Source organism: Triturus cristatus, chromosome 11 (assembly GCF_964204655.1).
Source record: "Triturus cristatus chromosome 11, aTriCri1.1, whole genome shotgun sequence".
Taxonomy (NCBI): Eukaryota; Metazoa; Chordata; class Amphibia; order Caudata; family Salamandridae; genus Triturus; species Triturus cristatus.
The window spans coordinates 694,092,500-694,118,194 of NC_140594.1; positions in this window are offsets into that span (position 1 = coordinate 694,092,500).

The window sequence follows — 25,695 nt, forward strand, 5'->3', positions numbered from 1 at the left end:
TAGAACATAGTCCTGAGAGCACGATTGAAAATGAAAACTAGATATAGTGTATGGTATAAACTATGCACCAAAAAGTGTGATATAAGATGAACCAGGCGTGAAATATAATATGCAATACATTGTGCGCAATGACAGATTCATTGGAGAGCGCGAGATAGCACAGGCACTAGCGTGTGCTATGCGATATGCGCCTTGGAGTGTAATATGCACAGGGCAGTGTTGTGTAACCTAACTAGTCTCTAAAGTTGTAATATAAAATATGTGCTGGGGAGTGTAACGTTGCATATGCACTGTGACAAAGATATGGATCCCAAATTGTAATATGTATGGCATAGCACTGTGCGTTATAACATAGGCATCGAGGAAGGCACGTTAGATGGGGCAATATAACCCGTGCGAAGACAAGTGTGGCATGACATTTTCACGGGGTGGTGTTACAGTGCACATGGGCTAGAGAGTGTCATAGCATATGCACTAGCTAGTGGAATACAATACAGAGGTGTGTGGCACTCGGCAGGCAATGGTGGGTGTAACACAGCATTGGGCTCTGTCAGGAGCGCGCTGTGACTCGCAAGTGATGTTCGTCCCCTTTCCAGAGAGTAAAATAAAAAGTATTACACATCCGGCAGTGGATGTGTGTTTTATTAACTGTGAGGGGGGTTTCTTGCGTAGTTTTGGTCGAATTTTTGTCGAATCCCCTTTGAATGGCTTGGTGTGCATGTGTATTAAATGTGCCCGTCAATAGCTACCCATGTTTGTATAAATAAACGACAAGGGTGTCTACCGGGATTAGGCACGGTAGAGCATCAGACATGTCAGAGCTTCACTAGTGGTGTAAATACATTCCACGTGGATTAATTGCATGCATAGTCGCCTTTTAATGAATATCACGCAAATCGTCATGGTGATAGGTACGTACGGTTTGTCCAGCATGTCCTAGGTGTGTCTATAAATATATATTTTTTAAAAATAATAAAAAACAGTGGCCGGCTCTGGGGATTGGGGTCAAAAAAATATAATTAGGAGACAGGCCCTGGGGGATGGGGTCATCAGGGCCAATAAATTAGAATAAGAAGGGGAACCACACAGCCCCCCTTCTTAAAAAAATAAAATAAATAAAAGACTGGCATCGTGCCGGAGGCCATGCCCCCTCCATGCAGCACTCTGCAAACGCGCCCCCAACAGGCATCTCCAGTATGCGCCAGGGAGCTGCGCTGCAGACAGGTGTTCTGAGGCCAAGCCCCTTTTTACACCTCTCTGCAACGCAGCTCTGTGGCGCTTACTGGAGGTACCTAGTGGTCTAGTGTGACCCTAGGGACCCTTAGGATTCAAGGGGACTTAATCTCTCAACTTAGAACAGCCACAGGGCGCGTTTACACAGTGGTGAAGGGAGGGGACGGGGCCTGAGGTGACGTGTGCAAACACGCACCATGGCACGTTTTAAATTGGGGATATAATTTCCCTTCAATACTGAGGGCCCCTGGGGGCTAACTAGCCCACCAAGTGCTTCCAGTAAGCGCCACTGAGCTGCATTGCAGAGAGGTGGTCCAGGCCGTGCCACTTTTTACACCTCTCTGCAACGCAGCTCTGTGGCACTTACTGGAGGTACCTAGTGGGCTAGTTGGACCCTAGGGACCCTCAGGACTCAAATGAACTTAATCTCCCAACTAAAAACGGACACACCTGTGGCCTGTTTTAAGAGGTAGTTTTAATCCCCATGCCCTATTATATACTAGGGGCTTATAGAGGAGGTAAGGCTAATCACAGGGGGACCCCAACGCATAATGTTCCCTAGTGTATGTAGGTGTTTTCACTGTATTCTAAGTGTCTTTTAACATAGCACTGGCTCTAGGACTGGTTAGTCAGACTCAGTTACCACCAGTATCCGTCTGAAAAAGTTGAGGGTACAGGATGATTTTGCAACAAGGCTTCTTTCTGCTCTTCTTTTTGTTCTTTCTGCACGTTATCCTTCTTCCTGCACTTATCTTCGTATTTGAGGACTTCTGTTGCTTCTTTCTGCACTTCTTTTGTTTCTTTCTGTGCATTTTTTCTTCTTTCTTCACATGTCCTATCTCTGTAGGCATAGTTAGAAATTAGCATTTAAAAAACCTTTGAAATTAACAGAAAAAACCATAGGTTTCAGGCACGTTATAGTTAGGAATTAGCATTTAAAAAACCTCAGAAATTCACTGAAAAAACCATAGGTTTCAGGGGTGTTATAGTTAGCTGGACTTTTCACTTGTACAAAACCATTGAAATTCCCCCGTTATAGTTAGTTCAGCTAACTATAACTCGCGCGCCCGCAATGCACTGCTGATGACGTCACATATTACATCACTCATGACATGGTCAGTGACATCACTCATGACATCACTGATGACATCTCAAATGACATCACTGATGACATCACTGATGACATCATCCTTGTGATAGAGTGGCAGACCTCCTCTCACCCTAATATAACCTTTGATACACACATTCAAAAATAGAGACTAAAATTTTCAAAACAATGGACATACCAATACCAGTTACAACAACCTCTTCAGTAATTCTAAGATCCACATACACATCCACTCATTCACCAACAGTCCAATACAGTCACTCATACATGTACTCACTGATCATATGTACTCATACACCTATACATCCTGTTACACAATGCCACTCATCCATAGTTACTCACACACATAGTCACTCATGCTAATAAAGAATCAAACATACATTTACTTGCATATACAGTTATACACACACCACCACACTTACTTCTACGGAAACTTACACATACTTAGTCTTTTAAACAATCACTTATAGAAACACATACTTATTCATACAGGAACTCTTTCAATCTCTCACTCTCACATATACTCACATATATACACCAATAGTCACATATACTAGTTTAAAACATATGTAGTTACTCATAAAGACACTATTGAGACAGTCATTCACTCACTAACACACCCATACACACACTCATCCACCCATACAGTCCTGCACACATACTGTGTTCAACACATACAAACAGTGAGTCACTCATTCATGCACCTATGCACTACGTAATACCCCCACCGAACCATGCAGACACTCAGACTGATACTCAAAAAACCAACTAATAACCTATATAGACACCCATGTAGCTACTCACCAACCCATGCAGCCACTTATACACAAAGTGAGAGACTGATACAGATATTTACATATTTAAACATTACTCACTAAGCCATGTATTCACTATGATACACTTAATCAGTCAGTTACACAATCAATTTTTCAAAAACAAATCATCCATTTAGACACTTATATACCCATTTATTCTTCCATCGACCTTGAGATATACATATATAAAACATATTTAATTTTCAGAATAACACACATTCACTGGATGATGTCATGAGTGATGTCATCAGTGATGTCATTTGAGATGTCATCAGTGATGTCATGAGTGATGTCACTGACCATGTCATGAGTGATGTAATATGTGACGTCATCAGCAGTGCATTGCGGGCGCGCGAGTTATAGTTAGCTGAACTAACTATAACGGGGGAATTTCAATGGTTTTGTACAAGTGAAAAGTCCAGCTAACTATAACACCCCTGAAACCTATGGTTTTTTCAGTGAATATATATATACATATATACATACATACATATATATATATGTATATATTCACTGAAAAAACCATAGGTTTCACACACGTTATAGTTAGGAATTAGCATTTAGAAAACCTTGTAAATTCACTTAAAAAACCATAGGTTTCACACATGTTATAGTTAGGTGGATATTTCACTCGTAAAAAACCAATGAAATTCCCCTGTTATAGTTAGTTGAGATAACTATAACTCGCGCGCCCGCAATCTTCTGCTCATGACGTCACATATTACATCACTCATGACATGGTCAGTGGCATCACTCATGACATCACTGATGACATCATCCTTGTGATAGAGTGGCGGTCGCGCGAGTTATAGTTATCTCAACTAACTATAACGGGGGAACTTCATTGGTTTTTTACGAGTGAAATATCCACCTAACTATAACATGTGTGAAACCTATGGTTTTTTAAGTGAATATATATATAAATAAATATTAAATATAAATATATATATTCACATTAATGAGGTAGGTTGTAATTTGCGACCCCGCCGCCACCCGCCTTTTTTGTGTGCATTTTTTTACGAATTGGCCTGTTTGCAAATGCAAAATAGCTACATTCATGTGGCCCTAGATCCACTCTCTGCCGTTTCTCATGCACATCAGACCTACTCCTTTCCTAATTTCGCTTCTTTCTTTAAAATTACATTTGATATCTAATACTTAAGGTATTATTTTGCACAGACCATAAGGGTGCAGAAGCTAAGTGGGACTGTGGTGGCTCAAGGATCTTTCACCTGCAATGTGCTCCCTCCCACTTCTAGCCACCCTGGAAGGCCACATATGGGGGCATTTCCATATTAGGGATTTTGGGGGCCAATCGTGAGAAATGTCTTGGAGGGATAAATCCATGATAAATTACCACATCTTCTCACACCCTAATATAACCTTTGATACACCGAAACAAAATTTAAGAGTTCCATTCTCAAAACCATACATACTGCAATACCAATAACTACATACCCACTTATTAACTCTGAGGTCTACATACACCTCCACTCATTCACCTGTACAGTCACTCATACTTACAGTCACTCCATACAAAACTATCATATGCATTTATACACCTACATAGTCACTCACACACTACCAATCATCCATAGAGGTTCTCTCACACCTACTCAGTCATGCAAATAATCACACTCCCATTTACTCACCTATGCGGTTATACACACTCAAGTTCACTTACTCATAAAAATAGTATCACATTCTTACGCTCTTATAGAATCATTGATACAAGCACACACTCATCCATACAGTCACTCTCACAATCACACACTCTCACATCTACCCACTTATATACTCTTACACGCATATATACTGCCTTTCACATATGTAGTTAGTCACAAATGTACCACTGAGATATACATTCAATCCCTAACACACCCATACATACACTCACTCAACCATACAGTCCATCACAGATGCACTCTTAAAACCATGCACCCATAGAATCACCCACTCACACATGTATGCATAGTCACACACACCCTACCCACACAAACACTCAGGAACCCATACAGATACTGAGACAAGCAATCAATAACTCATATAGACACTTATATAGGTATTCAAAAAACCATGCTGCCACTTATACACCAACATACAGACAAATACAAACATTTACACAGTTTAGTCACTAGTCTGCAGTAAGATACATTTAATGACTCACTTATAGAGTCAGTTACGCACCACAGAAAATCATCCATTTACACACTTGTACACCCACTCATTCTTCAACAGGCCTTTCCCTATATATATTAACCATATTAAAATTGTTCAGAAACACATACTCAATGGATGATGTCATCAGTGATGTCATCAGTGATGTCATTTGAGATGTCATCAGTGATGTCATGAGTGATGTCACTGACCATGTCATGAGTGATGTAATATGTGACGTCATCAGCAATGGATTGCGGGCGCGCGAGTTATAGTTAGCTGAACTAACTATAACGGGGGAATTTCATTGGTTTTTTACGAGTGAAATGTCCAGCTAACTATAACATGTGTGAAACCTATGGTTTTACAGTTAATTTGCAAGGTTTTTTAAATGCTAATTCCTAACTATAACGTGTGTGAAACCTATGGTTTTTTTCAGTGAATATATATATATATATCTATATATATATATATATATATATTTATATATTATCTACTGGCGGTCGCCAGTAGATAGTTATAGTTAGGATCGTGTTTCCATTGGAAATCTGAAAATTCTATTTTGAATAACTTTTGCGCCGGTTGACGAATCCTCGCGAAATTTTCAAAACTAATGGGGCGCTCCGTTCAGCTCCTACCCTGAAAGTCTCGGGGTGATTCGTCAAGTAGGGGCAGAGAAAAAAGGGGGGTCCCAAAACGCATTTTCCCCATGCATTTTCCCATAGGACCTTTAGACACAGCTACAGCCCGAACGGCTGAACAGAATTACTTGAAATTTGGTAGAGAGGTAGCCATAAGGTCAAGGAAGTGGCTTTTGCAGGTCTGGTGTAAATCTGTTCAGTATTTCCTGAGAAAATAGCATTTAAAAGCATATCAATATCTATACGCGCGCAGGGTGCGCGCACCGTGCGAGCACCGTGCGAGCACCCTAACGTGCGCGAGCGTAATTCTGATTGGTGGTTACATGTTAGTCAACGTTCGAATCGGTCGAAATCAGGAAGTGTCGGCCACCATTTTGTTTGTTTTCAGTGCGAGAGTGAAAAAGGAAGGTGGCGAACATGAAAAGGGGGCAGGGTAGAGAGTTCCTGACCCCCTATGAAGGACCCCGAAGGCAGAATTTTTTTATTGTTTTTATTTTTAAATCGCGGGGGTGCGCACGGTGAAAACCAAAAAAAAAAAAATAATAATAATTTTTTAATACGTAGTTTATTGTAAAATAAATATATATAAAAAAAATAATAATACATAAATAAATTAGCATTTAAAAAAACGTACAAATTCACTGAAAAAACCATAGGTTTCACACACGTTATAGTTAGGAATTAGCATTTAAAAAACCTTGCAAGTTCACTTAAAAAACCATAAGTTTCACACATGTTATAGTTAGGTGGATATTTCACTCGTAAAAAACCAATGAAATTCCCCCGTTATAGTTAGTTCAGATAACTATAATTCGCGCGACCGCCACTCTATCACAAGGATGATGTCATCAGTGATGTCATGAGTGATGCCACTGACCATGTCATGAGTGATGTAATATGTGACGTCATGAGCAGTGGATTGCGGGCGCGCGAGTTATAGTTATCTGAACTAACTATAACGGGGGAATTTCATTGGTTTTTTACGAGTGAAATGTCCACCTAACTATAACGTGTGAAACCTATGGTTTTTTCAGTGAATTTGCAAGGTTTTTTAAATGCTAATTCATAACTATAACGTGTGTAAAACCTATGGTTTTTTCAGTGAATATATATATATATACATATATATATATAAATATAAAAATCGTAAGAGATCCTTCGCCTGCTCACACCCTTGTTAGCGCTCGCTTCAGCCACAAAGGAACCACGAACCACCAAACTGCAGGCAAATCAGCTTTTTATTGCGGTTTCCTCCTGATTGCGCGTTTTGGGCACCACTTGCCCTTGTTCACACAACCAGAGAGTAAAAACGCAATTTTTTAAAATGCTTCAACCACGTGATAGAACACCACCAATAACCATAGAAAAAATACACATGTCTGTCTGCCACCCAGTCTTTCTTTTTTTCGCTCTCTTTTTTTCTCTCTTCTTCTTTCTTTATCACTGTTGTGTCCATAAAATGTATATAATCCTCGTTTTTTCTTTGTCCATAAAAAGGTGATAGGTCCCAATGATTTCTTTGGCCGTTTCAATACATTCTTTCAATAAATATTTCCATTTTCATCTATAATGTCGGAGAATATAAATATGATATAAATAAATATAAAAATATATTAAAAAATATTGACCAATTCATTACATCATAGTTTGTGCATACTATCCCCACTACATCACATAATATACCTAGAACTATGTGTATATGCATTCTCCAAGAAATGAATATTAATTTGAACTCTCCACTTAATTAAAAGTGACTTGTATTGATCTCCTGGAACTGCCTCCAATTCCTGTTTAAATGCAAGGTTGATCACAACCACTTCTAGAACCTACTCCATCAAAAAAATTTAAGGACACAACAGTACCTTCCATCAGACTGGACCTAAAGTGCAACCAATGTGTAAAGTGCATATTGAATGTGCAAATCAATAATAATGTTAAAGTGCAAATGCCATAAGTGTTCTAACCATAAAAATACCAAAAATGTTTTCAAAATGTGGCTCTCTAGTAATTAAGTGCAAACAAAACTGAATAAGATCCAAACTTGATTGCACCCAAGTAAAAAAGGCCACTGCTCAGATTAATGCCTATTCACAAACGGATACAGGAATTACACTATGGGCACAAAGGGGCCGCTTCTAAAACATAGTATCGGTTGATCCCAACCAGATATCTATATAAAGTTATACAGATCTTCCGTGTTATTCAAGCCATATGGAAATTTGGTGTCTAGCTCTAAAATCATTTTGGACTCCAACTGACTAAGGACTTTTTCAGGATCCCCTCCACGACGTAATTTGGGAATAGCAGCCGCCACAAAATAACTCAAACAACAAAGGTCCTTATTGTGTGTTTGTTTGAAGTGGCGAGCTACAGGGTAGGTGAGGTCGTTATTAACTATGGCACACAAGTGTTGCAATATCCTGACATGCACCTGCAACTTAGTGCTACCCACATATCTTAGTCCGCAGGTGCACGTCAGGATATATACCTTGAATTCAGTCCTGCATGAGAAGTTGCCCCTGATGTCTATTTCGTTTGGGCTAAACGGTGAAGAATAGTGTGTAGTGTTCTTCCCAAACTTGCAAGCTCTACAAGTAGAGTATTTAGTAAAGCCATTCTTAGGTTGTAGCCAAGTTTTAGCAGCTGCCAACTCTGGGCAGGATTCCCCAATCTGTGTGCCCATAGAGATGCCCTTCCTATAGGTGACAATGGGTTGGGATGGTAATCTAGCAGACAACACGCATCTGTCAAGACAATCGGCCAGTGGCATTTGACAATGGCACATACTTTTCTCTCTTGTTTGCTGAAGGCAGTGATCAACCTCGGGGCAGAATTGTCCTTAACGGTTGCCTCTACAGTGCTCGTGACTAAGGATTCCCTATATCGGTCCTTGGTTTTGTTAATGGCCGCCCTAAGAATCCTCTCACTGTAGCTCCTTTGTCTAAATCTTTGATAAGCCTCCTCAGTGCATCTATTCAAATCCTCGTTGTTATTACATATCCTTTTAAGTCGTAAGAATTCACCATAAGGGATATTGTCAATCATATGCTTGGGATGAGCACTGATGGCATGTAAAGTTAAATTGCCAGCAGTGTCCTTTCTATACAGAGTGGTACACAATTGCCCCTCACTTTGGTAAAGCCTGACGTCCAAGAAATCAATGCTGCTCTTACTGATATTTGAAGTTAATTTGATGTTTGCAGTATTGATATTTATCTGCTTGATGAATTCAGATGCACTCAATTCACTGCCTCGCATACAATAAAAACATCATCAATGTAAGGCAACCAGTACAAAATATGTTCATTAAAAATGGTGGCATACAAAACTTTGAGGACCTGCTCCTCCCACCAGCCTACTTGCTAGCATGCATAGCTGGGGGAGAAGCAAGCCCCCATCACAACACCTCTCTTCTGTATATAAATTTCATTGCCAAATAAAAAATAACTGTTGTGCAAACACCATGAGATCAAACTTAAAAGCATCTTATTATGTTGATAAAATTCAATTGACCTCAAATCTAAAAATTACTTGATGGCCATTACACCTGTGAAATGATCAATACTGGTGTACAAGGATTTAATGTTCAACGTGATAAAAAGTAAATCCTCAGACCATGTGATATCTTGTACCTTTCCTAAAAAATCACCAGTGTCCTTCACATAACTAGGCAATTTCTTGACAAAATCCTGAAGAAAAAAGTCCACATACTGAGTAATGGTTTCAGCTATACTGTTGATGGCCGATATAATGGGCCTACCTGGAACTGGTGTAGTTTACTTGTGGACCTTAGGGATGAAATAAAGTTTTGCTAAAATTGGATGTTTTATGTTCAAGATTTTAAATTCCTCCATCAATATCACCCCTTCCCCTTTCCAGGCCATCAATTCCTTTTTCAGAATCTGTCTTGCCGTATTGTATTTAGTATGGGAGGACTTCTCATAGCATTCGTTGTCTTGTAAGTGTCTATTGGCATCTAAAATGTAATCTTTCTGGGGCCAAATGACCATGTTGCCCCCTTTGTCAGATTTTGTCACAATGATCTCATGTTTGCTGCTCAATGTTTTAATCAATTTGGCATGTTCCATTTCCTTCTTACTCTTATAACGCTTTCTATGTTTTGTGCGGTGGCACAATTTCTTGATGTCTTCAATTACTACATCATGATAGATGTCTATTGCGTCTTTAGGCATAATGGGCATAAACTTGGATTTGGATTTGAATGGACTGATACCGGCTCCCAATTGTGTTATATTCTCGGTACGCAGCCCTTCCTGTGTGGAGCACAACTCTCCTTCCACTTCAATCCCCATACCGGCCTCCTTATTCAGATGTAGCAAGTCTCGCAATACAGGCGCGTCTGATGCCTCTAACTCAATAGTGGGCACTCTTCCACTGTCTTCATTGTCAGTGCGGCTAGTCTGCACCTCTTTCAGCCCCTCCTTAATGGCTGTTAGAATCCGGGTTCTCTGGTTGGCACAGGTAGGTACTTGTGTCAAGCAGGGAACCGTTCCTCTAGTCAGGGTAGGGGGGGTACACTCCAACAATAACCCCTGCTCACCCTCTAGGTAGCTTGGCGCAAGCAGACAAGGCCTATCTCAGAGCGTTCAGGTTAAGCATTTGTGAACACACACACAGTAACTCAGTGACAACCCCACAAATGGATTCCACACCGGGATATAGAAAAATAATACTTTATATATGTAGTTTAGGCTTAGCACAAGACCAGATAACGTAAAAACAGCCCACAATACTTATTAGACAAAGAGTTCTTGGTTTTAGCGTAGTTTTAAAGTTCTATGCGCTTCGTTCCTGTCCGTACGCTTCGTACGCGGTAAAAACTGATTGGGAACGGGTCTCATACGCACTGTAGGCGCTTCAGGATGAAGCGTACACCCTACGGTGCGAACAGGCACAGTACCTTTACTTTTTGGTGAGTTCGTCACGGATGCTGCGCTGACATCAAGCGCGATGTACGGTGCGTTGTCCTCCTGGTGCGATGCGTACTACGGTACGTTAGACCTTGGGCGTGTAGGGCTTCAGGGGACGGTGCGTAGGTACGGTGCGTTCAAAGTTCGTCGCGGCGTTCGTGCCTTACCATGAGAACGGCAATCTTGATTCAAAGCGCTGGATACAAGCGAACAGTACGCTCCGCACAGGGGAGACGTACGCAACTACCGTACGCACCGCAGCCTTTCCAAAGCAGGGGAAAGGAGAGTACGCCGGCAGTACGGTTCGTAGGGGATAGTAGCAAGTACGGTTCGCAGTCCTTCCGTTACGGTGCGAGCTACTGCCCGTAGGGGCCTGTTAGTCGCGTTGCTCAGGCCGGACGATACCATCCTTTGCGGTGCGAGCTACGACTCGTAGAGGGGCCTTAGTCACGTTGCTCAGACCAGACAGCGGAATACCAACTTTCAGGGGGTACGCTGCGATCAGCGAGACGTACGCAGCAATTCGAGTCGAAGATGCAGGGAAACGGTCCGTTTTCCAAGGCGTTCTCACGGCGGTGAAGTCCACTGGTCCTGGGACTTAGTTCAGGGGGCAAGCTCACTCACAAGCCCTTGGAGATGTCTCAGCACAAGTCAAATAAAAGTTTCTTGAGTCTTTTATTCCTCTTCTTCAGCAGCAAGGTAACCACTGCAGGCCAATTCCCCAGGTCAGGTACAGTACTCCTCCATGCAGCTTTTCCAGTTCCTTCAGGTCGGACAGAGGTTTCTTCTTGGCAGGACAGGATCTAGTTTTTTAGGAGCAGGGCTCCTACATTTATACCCCAAATCCTTTGTTCTCTCAGGCCAGGGGGGCCCTTTCCTAGTTCAGTCCAGTTCTGGAGCACTTTTTTGATGCGATGCAGGCTTCTTCTTTCAGGGTGCAGGGCAGAGCTATCAGATGCTCCACAGGGGGCGGAGCCAGCATTGTGGTGGCAGAGCACAGCCCTATTCAGAGTCCAGGTGTACTCCTCCCACCCATCTATATGGCAATCTTCCTATTCACCACCAGGCTACCTAGCCCTGCCCATCTGGGTTTCCCCAGCCCTGTCACTCACACAAGCCAGACAGCAGATACACATCAGGCAGAGGCGGGCTGAAATGGTTAGGCAACCAAAGGCCAACTTTCTAAAAGTGGCATTTGCAAACGCAGAATATTAAAATAAACCTTACGAAAAGATGTACCTTATTATTCTGAGTTCAGGCATACTAAACTCGATTTTCTACCATGTTCCCTGAGTCTGTTAGGATCATAGGATGTAACAATCTTAACGGCCCATTCTGGCCTATGAGAACAGGGTAGCCTTACAATAGTGAAAAACGAAAATGGCTGTAATTCACTATTAGGACATGTCACACACATCAGGGCTTGTCCTACCTTATGCTACAATGCATCCTGCCCTTGGGCCTACCATAGGGGTGACTAACATGAAGTTGAGGGAAGGTTTAGGGACTGGCAAGTGGGTGCACTTGCCAGTCAGCATGTCAGTACCAGACTGCACGCAGGTTCTGCAATGGCAGACCTAGACACATTTTACCAGGCCGCTTCTGTGGGTGGCACAATCAGTGCTGCAAGCCCACCAGCGGCATTTGTATTTACACGCCCTGGCACTCCGGGTGCACTTCACTGGGGTCTGATAGTAAACCAAATAAGCCAATCATGAAATCCAACCAACATATACATTTTACATAGGGAGAGCATATGCACTTTAGCACTGAACAGCAGTGGAAAAGTGCCCAGAGTCATAAAACAGCCAACAACAGGTCAGAAAAAATGCAGGAGGAAGGCAAAAAGTTTAGGGATGACCCTGCAAAAAGGGCCAAGTCCAACACTACCCCCTTTCAGCCAAAACGCAGGGCAGACCAATCACCACAGTGATGGTCTTCCCTGCTTGGGGCGATAGAACAAGGACCTGGCCCGCAACTGCAGGGGTAGACTCCAGTTCTACGCCAATCTGAACCTAATGGATTACCTCTGTCCATACTCTCAGGGCCCACCAAGCCAATCCATGGGGAACCCTTCTCCTCACCTGTGGACGTCACCTGTGCAGCACCTAACCTTAACTGGCTCACAGGTGCGTCCCAACAGACAGACAGCAAAATGCCACTGTGGCTGCTGACAGTAGTCCGGGATGAGACCCAGGCCTTATGCCTCTCAGGGCTCTCAAACCTCTGTGGCGCCAGAGAGCGGGGGGCAGTAGCGCCAGGTGCTTGGCAACATTTGTACATTCTCCCTCCTGTCAGGTCAGGTATGACATCCTGGCACTGACCCACCAGCCCGAGGCCTGTACACGGCGGCTGGACCAAAGACTGGGGTGGCCTCTCCCACACCCGGTCCTCCTCCTTGGGGCTCTGTACCCTCCCACTTGGAGTGGTACCCCCTTCCAGAATTGCCACAGCACCTGTGGCAGGTGTCCTGTGCAATTCACCCACCAGTTCAGGGGTTCTATCCTGCAACTGGGTGTCCAGGTCAGAGGGGACACCGTGAACCTGGCCCTCCAACCTAGGGTCTAAACCCTCAGGCTGTACCGGGGTCAGAGGCGAGGACTCTCTCCCTCTGCACCCCCTTCCAGAGTGCTGCACACTCCCAACTGGAGTGGTACCCCTAGAACCAACATGGATCAGGACACTTATTACAGTTGTCCCACCCTCCAGGTCAGACAACACCTGAACCTAGCTTCCCAACCCTGGGACCAACCCATGCGGTTGAACACTTGCCTGGTGCACCAGGACTTCCCGGGGAGCACGCATGCCCCCCCTGAGGGTGACACATAACTCATGTGTCGTGTGACAGTCTGCCTGGCGTAGATCTCCCCACCCCTGTCCATCTGACAGTGTGCGAAGATGCCCCAGGACAGAAGTGGTGTCACCATGGTCATTCACTGGGGACGCAGCCCTTCTGGCTGGCCCCTGACCAACTGGTTCTTCCACTGGCGGCTCTTTCCCCCTCTCACCCCTCACTCTGGACTTCTGCACCCTGACACTCCCCGTTCACCAGACACTGAGGGATCCCGCACAACGGGCAGCCCCTCAGGACAGACTAGGCTCCCCACCTGGTGTTGCCTTAAAGAGCCATCCAGGCTCTGAGACTGAGGTTGAGCACTACCGGGACATAACCCATTCTCACTCCTTCCCCTTACAGACAGGACGTGAGGCCCTACGCCCCTCTCACTACTACAGGACCTAGTTGGGTTACTCTGAGCCACTTCCACCACACTGGGTTTGAAGATACCTGAACCACTCCTCTTGGGATCACTTCCCAATGCCTTTCCAGACCCTCGGGACTCCACCAAAAGGTCTGCCTCCAATGTGAGCTCCCTGCGGTCAGAGAACTCACTCTCCCACAGGTGTTGGCATAGCTCTGGAAAACAGGGACTTACAAATATGCTCTCCCACAATTGGATTACACAGCCCCCTAGCAGGGTTAATCAAACTATCCTTCACCTCACCATCCAGTGCCTCACACACGTACTCCACACCACTCTCCTGAGACTGGCAAGACAGTATCTGACTGTCTCTGTCACACAACCCACACTCTTCTGGGCGGTCTTCACACTCACCTACCAGGACTTCAATTTTGGGGGAACCCCTCTCCCTGCACCTCTCATCTAGAGTCAGTAGAGTGTCCCTCCCACCAATAGGACCAAAACCCCTGCACCAGTTACCCTATTCCTCTCAGGGACACTGCGCACTACTGGAGCTACCTCATGTCCTTGAACCTCCTGGTGTATGTTAACCCCCTCCTTCAAGTCAGATGCCATGTCTCTGGGTGTGTGTACTACTCTCTCAGCACTAGAAAATTTAATATTGCTGCCATCATCTGAGCTGGATTCCTCCTCCCACTCAGCAAAGCTCAATCTGTGAGCTACACACATTTCTTGTTGCTGGACTGAGACACTCATGGTCTCAAGCCTTTCGATCTCTAAGTTAAGCTTCCTCATTATCAAGTCATGCTCCAGTCGCTGCCACCAATGTTAGAATCTGGGTTCTCTGGTTGGCACAAGTAGGTACTTGTGTCAAGCAGGGAACCGTTCCTCTAGTCAGGGTAGGGGGGTACACTCCAACAATAACCTCTGCTAACCCTCTAGGTAGCTTGGCGCGAGCAGACAAGGCCTATCTCAGAGCGTTCAGGTTAAGCATTTGCGAACACACACACAGTAACTCAGTGACAACCCCACAAATGGAATCTACACTGGGATATAGAAAAATAATACTTTATATATGTAGTTTAGGCTTAGCACAAGACCAGATAATGTAAAAACATCCCACAATACTTATTAGACAAAGACTTCTTGGTTTTAGCGTAGTTTTAAAGTTCTGTGCGCTTCGTTCCTGTCCGTATGCTTCGTACGCGGTAAAAACTGCTTGGGAACGGGTCTCACACGCACTATAGGCGCTTCGGGATGAAGCGTACACCCTACAGTGAGAACTGGCACAGTACCTTTACTTTTTGGTGAGTTTGTCACGGATGCTGCGGTGACATCAAGCGCGATGTACGGTGCGTTGTCCTCCTGGTGCGATTCGTACTACGGTACGTTAGACCTTGGGCGTGTAGGGCTTCAGGGGACGGTGCGTAGGTACGGTGCGTTCAATGTTCGTCGCGGCATTCGTGCCGTACCATGAGATCAGCAATCTTGATTCGAAGCGCTGGATACAAGTGAACAGTACGCTCCGCACAGGGGAGACGTACGCAACTACCGTACGCACTAGTAAACCAAATAAGCCAGTCATGGAATCCAACCAACATATACATTTTACATAGGGAGAGCATATGCACTTTAGCACTGAACAGCAGTGGTGAAGTGCCCAGAGTCATAAAACAGCCAACAACAGGTCAGAAAAAATGCAGGAGGAAGGCAAAAAGTTTAGGGATGACCCTGCAAAAAGGGCCAAGTCCAACAATGGCAAAAAACTTTTTTAGTTTTAACTTTCTTATAAAGCAGAAAACGTTAACCCTGGTTTGTGAATAATTAAAATCGCTTACCGGACAAAAAGATAGTCCCAGGCTCAGTAGTTGTTCCTCCGCTTGTGATAAAGTAATAGTAGAAAGATTGATGATGGTATTGTCATTAGTGTTCACTTTCTGCGCCAATACGTTTTTTTCAATGGCACTCTTTCGTTTCTTGCGCCGCTCCCTTCTTCGTGCGTTTTTCCTTGCTCTGGTTTCTTGTTGTTTTGATTCCGCGGTCTCCGGGTTTGGCGTCGGTTGAACGGTAAAAAATCAACCTCTTCCCCAAATTCAGAACCTTCTTTTGACCGTTGGCTCACATGCTGGTGATACTTTCAATGCCAGATGAAACCTCCCTGGTCAAGGAGTCACTATCCAACACCGTGTTGCCAGTCGTAACACCAACTGTCGCTTGGGGAGATTTAGCACTGTGCGAGCCCTTCTCAAATATGCCTTTTTTTGCGTTCTCATATTTGCGGGCAAATGTAGAAATGCGACCTTCCTCCCAGTCGCATTTATCCCTCAGGAACTTATGTGCTTTTCGAACTTTAATTTTCTCCTGTTTTGCCAAACTATATTGAATATCTTTCCTTGTTTTGGAAATAAAATCAATTGGTTCCAGTTTCGCCAATAGTTCATTAATATGGACTATCTCTTCCAGCAGCCCATGCCGATCTATCTCAGCATATTTTACTAAGATATGCACCAAATTCATCGACTCGCCAGGTTACTTTCTCTCCATTCTCGCAACATGCTGGGGTTTTGGCTCGCGAAACTCGGGGCTAAGAGTATACGCAAACCCCTCGGAATACGACCAACTTCAATATACTTATTGAGCGATTTATGCTCCCACTATTTTGTGGTTTATGACCTCATACATTTCTAAAGCCTCTTTACCAAGTTTCTTGCGCCTGCTTCTTTATTGGTGCCTGTATTCACCGTACCTCCCGTTCCGTTGTTTTTGTAGGCAAATTAATAAATAAATCCTCAGCAGCAGCCTCTTGAATCCGGACCACCTCCGCTGACATCTTCGAGGAAACAGCTGTGATGTTGCAACAATCCTACAGCTTAGTCAGAATCCACCAGCCGCACAGTGCCTTTTTCTCCTCCCCACCTGTGTAATTCCTGGTACGCTCGTTGCCTTTCCGAAATCGTATCGGTACCGTGCCTGTGTTCCAACCGGCAAACACGAGCCTTCACAGCTGCATAGGGGGTTGCCGCCAAAGCTCCTTTCTCGGATCCACACAATTGCTGGTTGAGGGCGGCAACCACTCTTCGGGGAGTGGGTTCGTCGCGGAAGCAACCACCTGCCGCAATTGGATATAAAAATCGTAAGAGATCCTTAGTCTGCTCACAGCATTGTTAGCACTTGCTTCAGCCACAAAGGAACCACGAACCATCAAACTGCAGGCAAATCAACTTTTATTGCTGTTTCCTCTTGATAACGCGTTTTGGGCACCACTTGCCCTTGTTCACACAACCAGAGTAAAAACGCCCTTTTTTTAAATGCTTCAACCACGTGATAGAACACCACCAATAAACATACAAATAATACACATGTCTGTCAGGACACCCAGTCTTTTTTTTTTTCTGTCTCTTTTTTTCTCTCTTCTTCTTTCTTTATCACTGTTGTGTCCATAAGATATATATAATCCTCGTTTTTTCTTTGTCCATAAAAAGGTGAGAGGACCCAATGATTTCTTTGGCCATTTCAATACATTCTTTCAATAAATATTTCCATTTTCATCTATAATGTCGGAGAATATAAATATGATATAAATAAATAAATATATAAATATATTAAAATATATTGACCAATTCATTACATCATAGTTTGTGCATACTATCACCACTACATCACATAATATACCTAGAACTATGTGTATATACATTCTCCAAGAAATTAATATTAATTTGAACTCTCCACTTAGCGATCTGATTAGAAACCGGCAACAGAAACGCTGAGCCCCCTGCTGATGCAGAATACCTGCCTGGGAAGAGGTGACGGGCCTGGAGTCGAGCTTTTCGAGTCGAGGGAACTCGGAGGAGTGGTGCTCAGCGAGGAGGCGGTGGCGCAGTAGTCGGCTCATAACCACGCACGGAACTACAGGCAAACAAAGCAGCAAGTGGAGAGGTGTACACCCAAGAAGCCTGCCCTGAAGGAAATTAGAAAAGTGGGTAAGGCGTCCTGACGGGACCTATTGTGATAATATCATTGTCTTTTAAAATGCTCGCCACAACGTTACGCAACCGAGAATCAGCTGCAGAGGAGATGTTTTCAGACTCTCCAATGACACCGCAGCTTACCACCAATAGAGGTGCCACTAATGACTTAAGTGGAGGGGAGCAAGGTTTAAAGGAGAAATATCGTAATTTGGAAAAACTAAATCGTCAAGAACAGGCAAAGTGGTGGGAGTCAAAATCATTACAGCGGTATCTGGATGTGGGCAGGATACCTAGGGGGTTACAGGTAATGATTGCCCCAAGCTATGACACCCCAAATCCCCAAATGATGGCTGAGTGGGCGGAAACCAATCTTGATTCGTCACGAAAATTGGTCCAAATATTAGTAAAATATGCGGATAGCAATCGTGGGGAATTATACACGAAAATAGATGCTCTTGATGCTGAAATAAAGACAATGGGCGATTCCCAACAGAAAAACAAGTTACATGAGGATATGGTGATAAGGCTCAGCAAAGAAGAGGAAAAAATTAAGCAGAGAAAAGCTTTTAAATTTCGAAGGGACAAGGACGATTATGCAAGCGGGCACATTTTTACATTTGCACGCAAATTTGATGCATATAGATCAGCAGCAGCAAACAGACAAGGGCAAGGGCAAAATCAAACAACCAGGAATCAGATGTATGATAAGACCCCGTCGGTATCCGACTTAAGCTCTGCAGTGGAGAGCGAGTCAGACACAGAGGGGCGAGCAGAATGTGCCAAACAAAGTGCTATTAAACCTACTTTGGGGGAAGAATTATTTAAGGAGAAGCAGAAGAGAAACATTGCGTCCCCGAAATCGACCTGCGAAGAACAACGAGCAGAGAGCAACGAAGAAAAGCAGTTAGAGAGCGCCGTCAACAGGCGGCCGACCCGAGGACGAGGTCGGGGGGGGGAATGGAGGAACAAATAGAGAGTATACTGCAGAATCCATCCGTGCCGCCTCAGGCCAGAACAATAATCAATTTGGCACAAGTTGACCTAACACAGGCCGAGGAACAACTACTTTCTTTAGGTCTCTCGTACTGCTCAGAGCCCAACTTCGATTATCCACAGACTCGGGCAGACATTTACAAATGTATCCGTAAATGAAAATTTAAAAAGTTTCATGCACTACGTTCCCAATCATCTAAGACAGGAACAGGGGCAGCCTCCAGTAATGATGTAGATACTCCGGATCAGGTGGTTGCCGATTTTGGCACGTTAAGAGACCTACATGAATTGGCACATGAAGCTGACAGAAACACAGATATATCTGAGGGGAGTCCAGTTGCAATGTATAGTGAAACCTGGCAGCTGTCAGGATCAGACATCTGCTCAAAACCTGATACGCCATTTAAGAGACAATCAAAATTCATCCCTATTATGCCAAGAGACTCTTTAAATGTCTTTAATGAACAAGTTGTGGCACAGGTGAAAACGCTACATTTGAATATCAATAAAAGCAAAAGGAAAGTGACAAATCATGAAAGGAAATATAGCCAACTCATTGAGAAGCTAAAAAAGGAGAACAATGTAGTAATTAGAAATTCCGACAAAGGTGGGAACATCGTGCTGTGGCCACTAAAAGAATATTTGGAGGAAGCCTATTCCCAGCTCAATGATGTTGAGTGTTACCGTAGAAGTTCCCCTTCTAAATATAAAACCGTTCAGAATCTCTTCTTTTCTAAATTACTGGCATGGAAGAGTATGGGCCTATTGAATCTTGATGAATATAAATACCTAAAGAAAGAACATCCTATAACTCCATCAATGTATTTGATTCCCAAGATACACAAAAATATCAATAGGCCACCAGGCAGGCCCATAATATCGGCCTGTAATGGATTGCTGGAAAATATGTCACGCTACATTGACTTCTTTTTACAAGAACATGTTCAAATTCTCAAGTCATTTGTACAGGATGCCAGTGATTTTATCAGAAAGATTGCGGATATAAAATGGCAAAAAGGGTGGTATTTAATGGCACTCGATGTATCCTCTCTATATACGTGCATAAAAAACCAAGATGGGCTGAAAGCTGTGGAATGTTTTTTAGCAAATAGACCACTTAAATATGCACGACACAACAAAATGTTGATTGATATGCTGGTATTCTGTTTAGAAAACAACCAGTTCATGTTCAAAAATAAAATGTTTCAACAAATACAGGGTGTTGCCATGGGGGCCAGCTTCTCCCCAAGCTATGCCTGTTTATTCATGGGTTGGTGGGAGGAGCTGGTTCTCAGGAGGCAATTTGAACAAATATATAGAAACAACGTTGTTTGTTGGCTCAGATTCATTGATGATTTGTTCATTATATGGAGCGGAATGGAAAGTGAGGCTCATGACTTTGTTGCACTTTTAAACAATAATGATGTTAATTTGCATTTTACCTCCAATGTCAGTGATATAAGTATAACTTTTTTAGATGTACAGATCAATATAAATCAATGACAGCATGACTACATCATTATATCGCACAGACACGGCAGAAAACACTATGTTGCACGCGTCAAGTGCGCATCCTCCACATCTAATACAAAGTATTCCGTATGGAGAGATGTTGCGTATTCGCAGGATATGCAGTGAGGACCATGATTTGAAAAAGAAACAGCTGGAAATTAAAGGGTGGTTTCTAGAAAGAGGATATAATAGTTTATCTATTGATACTGCAATAACCAAATCTAGGAAACGCACTAGGCAAGATCTCTTGCAAGATAACAAAAAATCACAGAAAGCATGTAGTGACAGAGGGGAGACAGTTAAGGAGCCAACTAGACTAATATTAACTCATTCAAGACAGGAACAACAGTTGAGAGCTATTATAAGACGCAATTGGCCTATAGTCCGGGATGATCCAGTAATTGGAGCTTTGCTCCCCAAACATCCGTCTATAACGTACAGGAAATCAGCTTCAATAGCCAATGCGCTAGTCAAGAAAAAACTTGAAGAACAACAACAAGTCGCATGGCTGGTCGCTAGAAAGGGTTTTTTTAAATGCTCCAGCTGCAAAGCATGTCATTATGGTTTAAACAAAACCACATATCATACTGCTTTCAGTGATAAAGCTCTAGATATAAAACAACACTTGACATGCAGGACAGATTATGCTATTTATGTTTTACAGTGCAGCTGTAATCTGTTATATATAGGCAGCACTAAGTTATCTGTCCACAAACGCATATTACAACATACAAGGGCCATTAGTAACAATGACCCTAGTTATCCTGTGGCTAGGCACTTCAAAACGCATCATGATAGCAATTTGCATCGTCTGAAATATTTGGCATTGATGCCATCCCACCCCAAAGAAGGGGTGGGGATCGTGAACTAAGATTGAGGCGCCTTGAGACAAGATATATTCTTGAGCTCGACACTAAATATCCTGGGGGTCTCAATACCAGTGAGGATTTGTACACTTACCTGGATTGATAATGTGTGAGTCATGGCAGTTAGTCCTACTGCATTCCTCTGTAGCACCTTCGATCAAACAGAAATGCTGGGCAATATGACTTTTTCTCTTTTTCTCTTTTTAGATACTTAATTGTTTTTTAGGGTGAATTTTAGGAATTGGATTGTATTTATTGATATTTTATGTATTTAATATTTATTATTTATATACATATTTGTATTGATTTTAAGTACAATAGTGGGAATCAATTACCTATGAAATGTAACACATTCAATATAAAAACAATCTTGTTGTTATGTTATCCTTGACCTTATCCCTAACATTTGTATAATAACCCTTCTTGCTTTCAAATTCAACTTATAAATGACATTAGTCAGAATCAAGTACGTTGGGCAAGTGAACTTTTGATATTGTTTTATATATTATTGCACGAGCACTTTATATTAGCACTTTAGGGGTTTTTATTTTATTTAATTGAACAATTCTTTACTCTTCAAGGCACTTTTTGTACTGGGTCCAATCAACATAACAGACATTAGGCTAATGCCGGTTTTGGTTGCATTCAAGCAAGGTATATTTTTTGGATTATCCAAATAATTGAGGAACCGGTATCATTTGTTCACTGGTACATAATGAAATATAGCTAGTTATGAACAATACAATTAACTAGATCTATATTACAAATTTATGCATTTTATACAACAGAGCAGTACATAGAGTTTTATTTGTATTTATATGTTTATACTCTATGTTTAAGCTCTAATTTTTTATGTATCTATGTGATCATTGTATAAAATTTTAACTATTTATAGTTTGAATTTCAATGTTTTCTATGTCTATAAATCATGTGATTGGACGCTGGCACTTTAAATAGGTTAAGCACAATAGGTAACGCTGTCATATGATCAAGGCAGAGAGCTGTTGAAACGCGTCATGGTGAAACTATTTTCAAAGCAATAAACAGAAAATAGCACTTATCTTGGGTCCACTCTCGTTTTGTCTCCCGTGGATGAGAGCGTTGAAGAGCGAGACTTCTTCATATATATATATTACCTACTGGCGGTCGCCAGTAGGTAGTTATAGTTAGGACCACGTTTCCATAGGAAAACCTCAACATTCTATTTTGAATAACTTTGGCGCCGGTCGACAAATCCTCGCGAATTTCTCAAAATAGGTGGGGCGCTACGCTCCGCTCCTACCCTGAAAGTCTCGGGGGGATCCGTCAAGCAGGGGCTGAGATAAAAGGGGGGTCCCAAAACGCGTTTTTCCCATGCATTTTTCCATAGGACCTTTAGAACGAGCTACAGCCCGAACGGCTGAACAGAATTACTCAAAATTTGGCAGAGAGGTAGTCCCTAGGTCAAGGAAGTGCCTTTTGTAGGTTTGGTGTAAATCTGTTCAGTAGATTCTGAGAAAATAGCCTTTAAATCAATATATATATCTGAGCCCGCTTACGGTACGCTTACCGTACGCTTACGGTAAGCGTACGGTGGCGTGCGCGAGCGCGATTCTGATTGGCTCTTAGATCTTAGTAAACATTCGAATCGGCCAAAACCAGGAAGCGGCGGCCGCCATTTTGTCACTCGCACTGAGTGTTGTTTATCAAACATGATGGCCAAAAACATGTTACGGGGCTGTTTTGACAACTCCCTCCCACATAGTCATGTCGAGGGAGTCCACAAACATCCCCCAAGAGCAAAAACGGTTTTATTTTTTTTTCGGCAATTTCGCGGGGTACGCTTACCGTACGCTTACCGTAAGCATACGGTAAAAAAATAAAAATAATAAAAACACTATCCACACTTACCCCACCCCCTGTGCTTTTGGTGGCCGAAGGCCACCAAATGTACAGGGCTTATTAATAGGTAAAAAAAACTAAATTTTGGCAACATGAAATTATAAAATTGAAATAAAAAAAACACTATCCACATTGACCCCACCCCCTGTGCTTTTGGTGGCCGAAGGCCACCAAATGTACAGGGCTTATTAAAGTTGATAAAAACCGTGCACGGAACGAACTGCGTTAAGTGGGCGCACGCCTCGAATGGCGTAAAGTAACTTAGCATTTAAAAAACCGTACAAATTCACTGAAAAAACCATAGGTTTCACACACGTTATAGTTAGGAATTAGCATTTAAAAAACCTTGCAAATTCACTGAAAAAACCATAGGTTTCACACATGTTATAGTTAGCGGAAATTTTACTGATAAAAAACCAGTGAAATTCCCCCGTTATAGTTAGTGCAGGCAACTATAACTCACGCGACCGCAATCTTCTGCTGATGACATATGTGTCTTTATGAAAAAAAAATATTTGTAATATATGTATAGCTAAAAATGTATGGAAGAAGACATGGGCATATAAGTGTCTAAATACAGTATTAGCATCAGCAGAGGATTGCGGTCGCGTGAGTTATAGTTGCCTGCACTAACTATAACGGGGGAATTTCACTGGTTTTTTATCAGTAAAATTTCCGCTAACTATAACATGTGTGAAACCTATGGTTTTTTCAGTGAATATATATATGTATCAGTGCTTGGTTTCCACACTCCCGCAGGAGTTTCAATTCCTCCGGCCTTCCCTGGATCCTGGCCATGTCGCATGCAATCGGCCCCACCTCCCGGCCTCTCAAAGGTTTTCCTTGCCAGCTTCGCTTCGGCCAGATCATTGCATTCCCTCCCACTCCAGCCCTCTTTTCAGTTTACCTGATTCCTGCATTCAAGGATGCCTGGCTGTAACAGCGTTCTCCTCCACCTGATTACGGCTATTTTTGTCCATGCAAATGAACAAAGAACAACATTGTTTTGGTATTTTAATTCAATCCTGAAACTAATAATAAGACAAGAATTCTCTCTTTGACTGACTTTCAGCAGGTGTTGAAGCCCGCTAATGCCGCACCTGGAGGTGCTTGCCGCCGCTGTTTGCTTGCTGCCTCAACCATCCCGATTGCCCTTGGGAACCACATTACCCAGGGTGCATCACGGCCAGCCACAGCTGTTCGAGGACCCGCTGACGAGGGGGAGGCACCGGTCCACCTCAGCGCATAAAGCGCAGCTTCTGCCCCCGCAGCTCAGGACGTGCGCGGGACGTGCCGGGCGAAGCCCGGGCCAAGGGTGGGCCCCTCTGAGCCCGTCAGAGACAGGAGGAGACTGGACAGGGCCATCTTATTGACAATTTAACTTGTGTAAGCTGTTCCTTGCTTGTCTGTTGTTGGCATTATTTTTGTATAAACATCTGTCCTTACACTTTTGTTGTCTATATAGCGTGGGGTAATGAGTAGAAACAAGCATAGGGGAGGAGGGGGCCTGGTGTAGCAGGCACACTAGATGCGTTTCTGTCGCGGGCTGAATCAGTTTTAACACACGAGATTCAGCTGACAGAAAGGAGACTCTCTTTAGAGCCTCAGAGTCTCTCCAGTGGAACCATACCAATTGTACCATCTTCAGTTTCTGAATAAACAGGTGTTACTGACTGCCCCCCTCAACCGAGGCAATCCCCCCTGGAGTGTCAGCATAATGAGCCCACTATGCTAGATTGTTCAGCTAGTACTCTTTCTACTCTAAATAACTCCATTGCCAGTACACTAACCCGCCTGCTAAGGAGTTCTGTAGCGGTAGGTGGGGCACATATTCCGAAAAAAAGGAAAGCGTGCGCCTTTCCAAAATCAACACAACAGGCACCCAAAATGGTGAAAAGGAAGTCCATGCCTTGCGGGCACGAGGGAGGCTCGAATGAAGTGATAATTCCAGATGATCAGGGATTATGTAGACCTAGTAATGTAAGTAGTACTAACGAGACCAAGTTCCTAAATAGGGTTGAGGAAAAACTTATGGCCCTTTTAGATCCGCTAATAGTAAAACTGGCCAGTATAGATAGGAGATTGGTCTCAATGGAGCGGTATCTATTTAGAGCACCCCATCTGCCCAGTAGACAGGGACAAGGACAAGTGGGTATGGTAGAGTCCAGACAGGAGAGGATTGATGATAACAGACCTTCCACAAGTGCAGCTATCCCAACTCCCCAGGTTGAGGAAAGGGCGTCAATGTCCAACCCCTTAGTACCTCTAACTTCAAATACTAATACAACCCATAGAGGGTGTTTAGTTGGTCTGCGGGCTCCCATGCATCTACAGGGGGAAACGTGAATGCTTGAATGTCCCTGCATCTTCCATCTGAAGCAACACCCTAT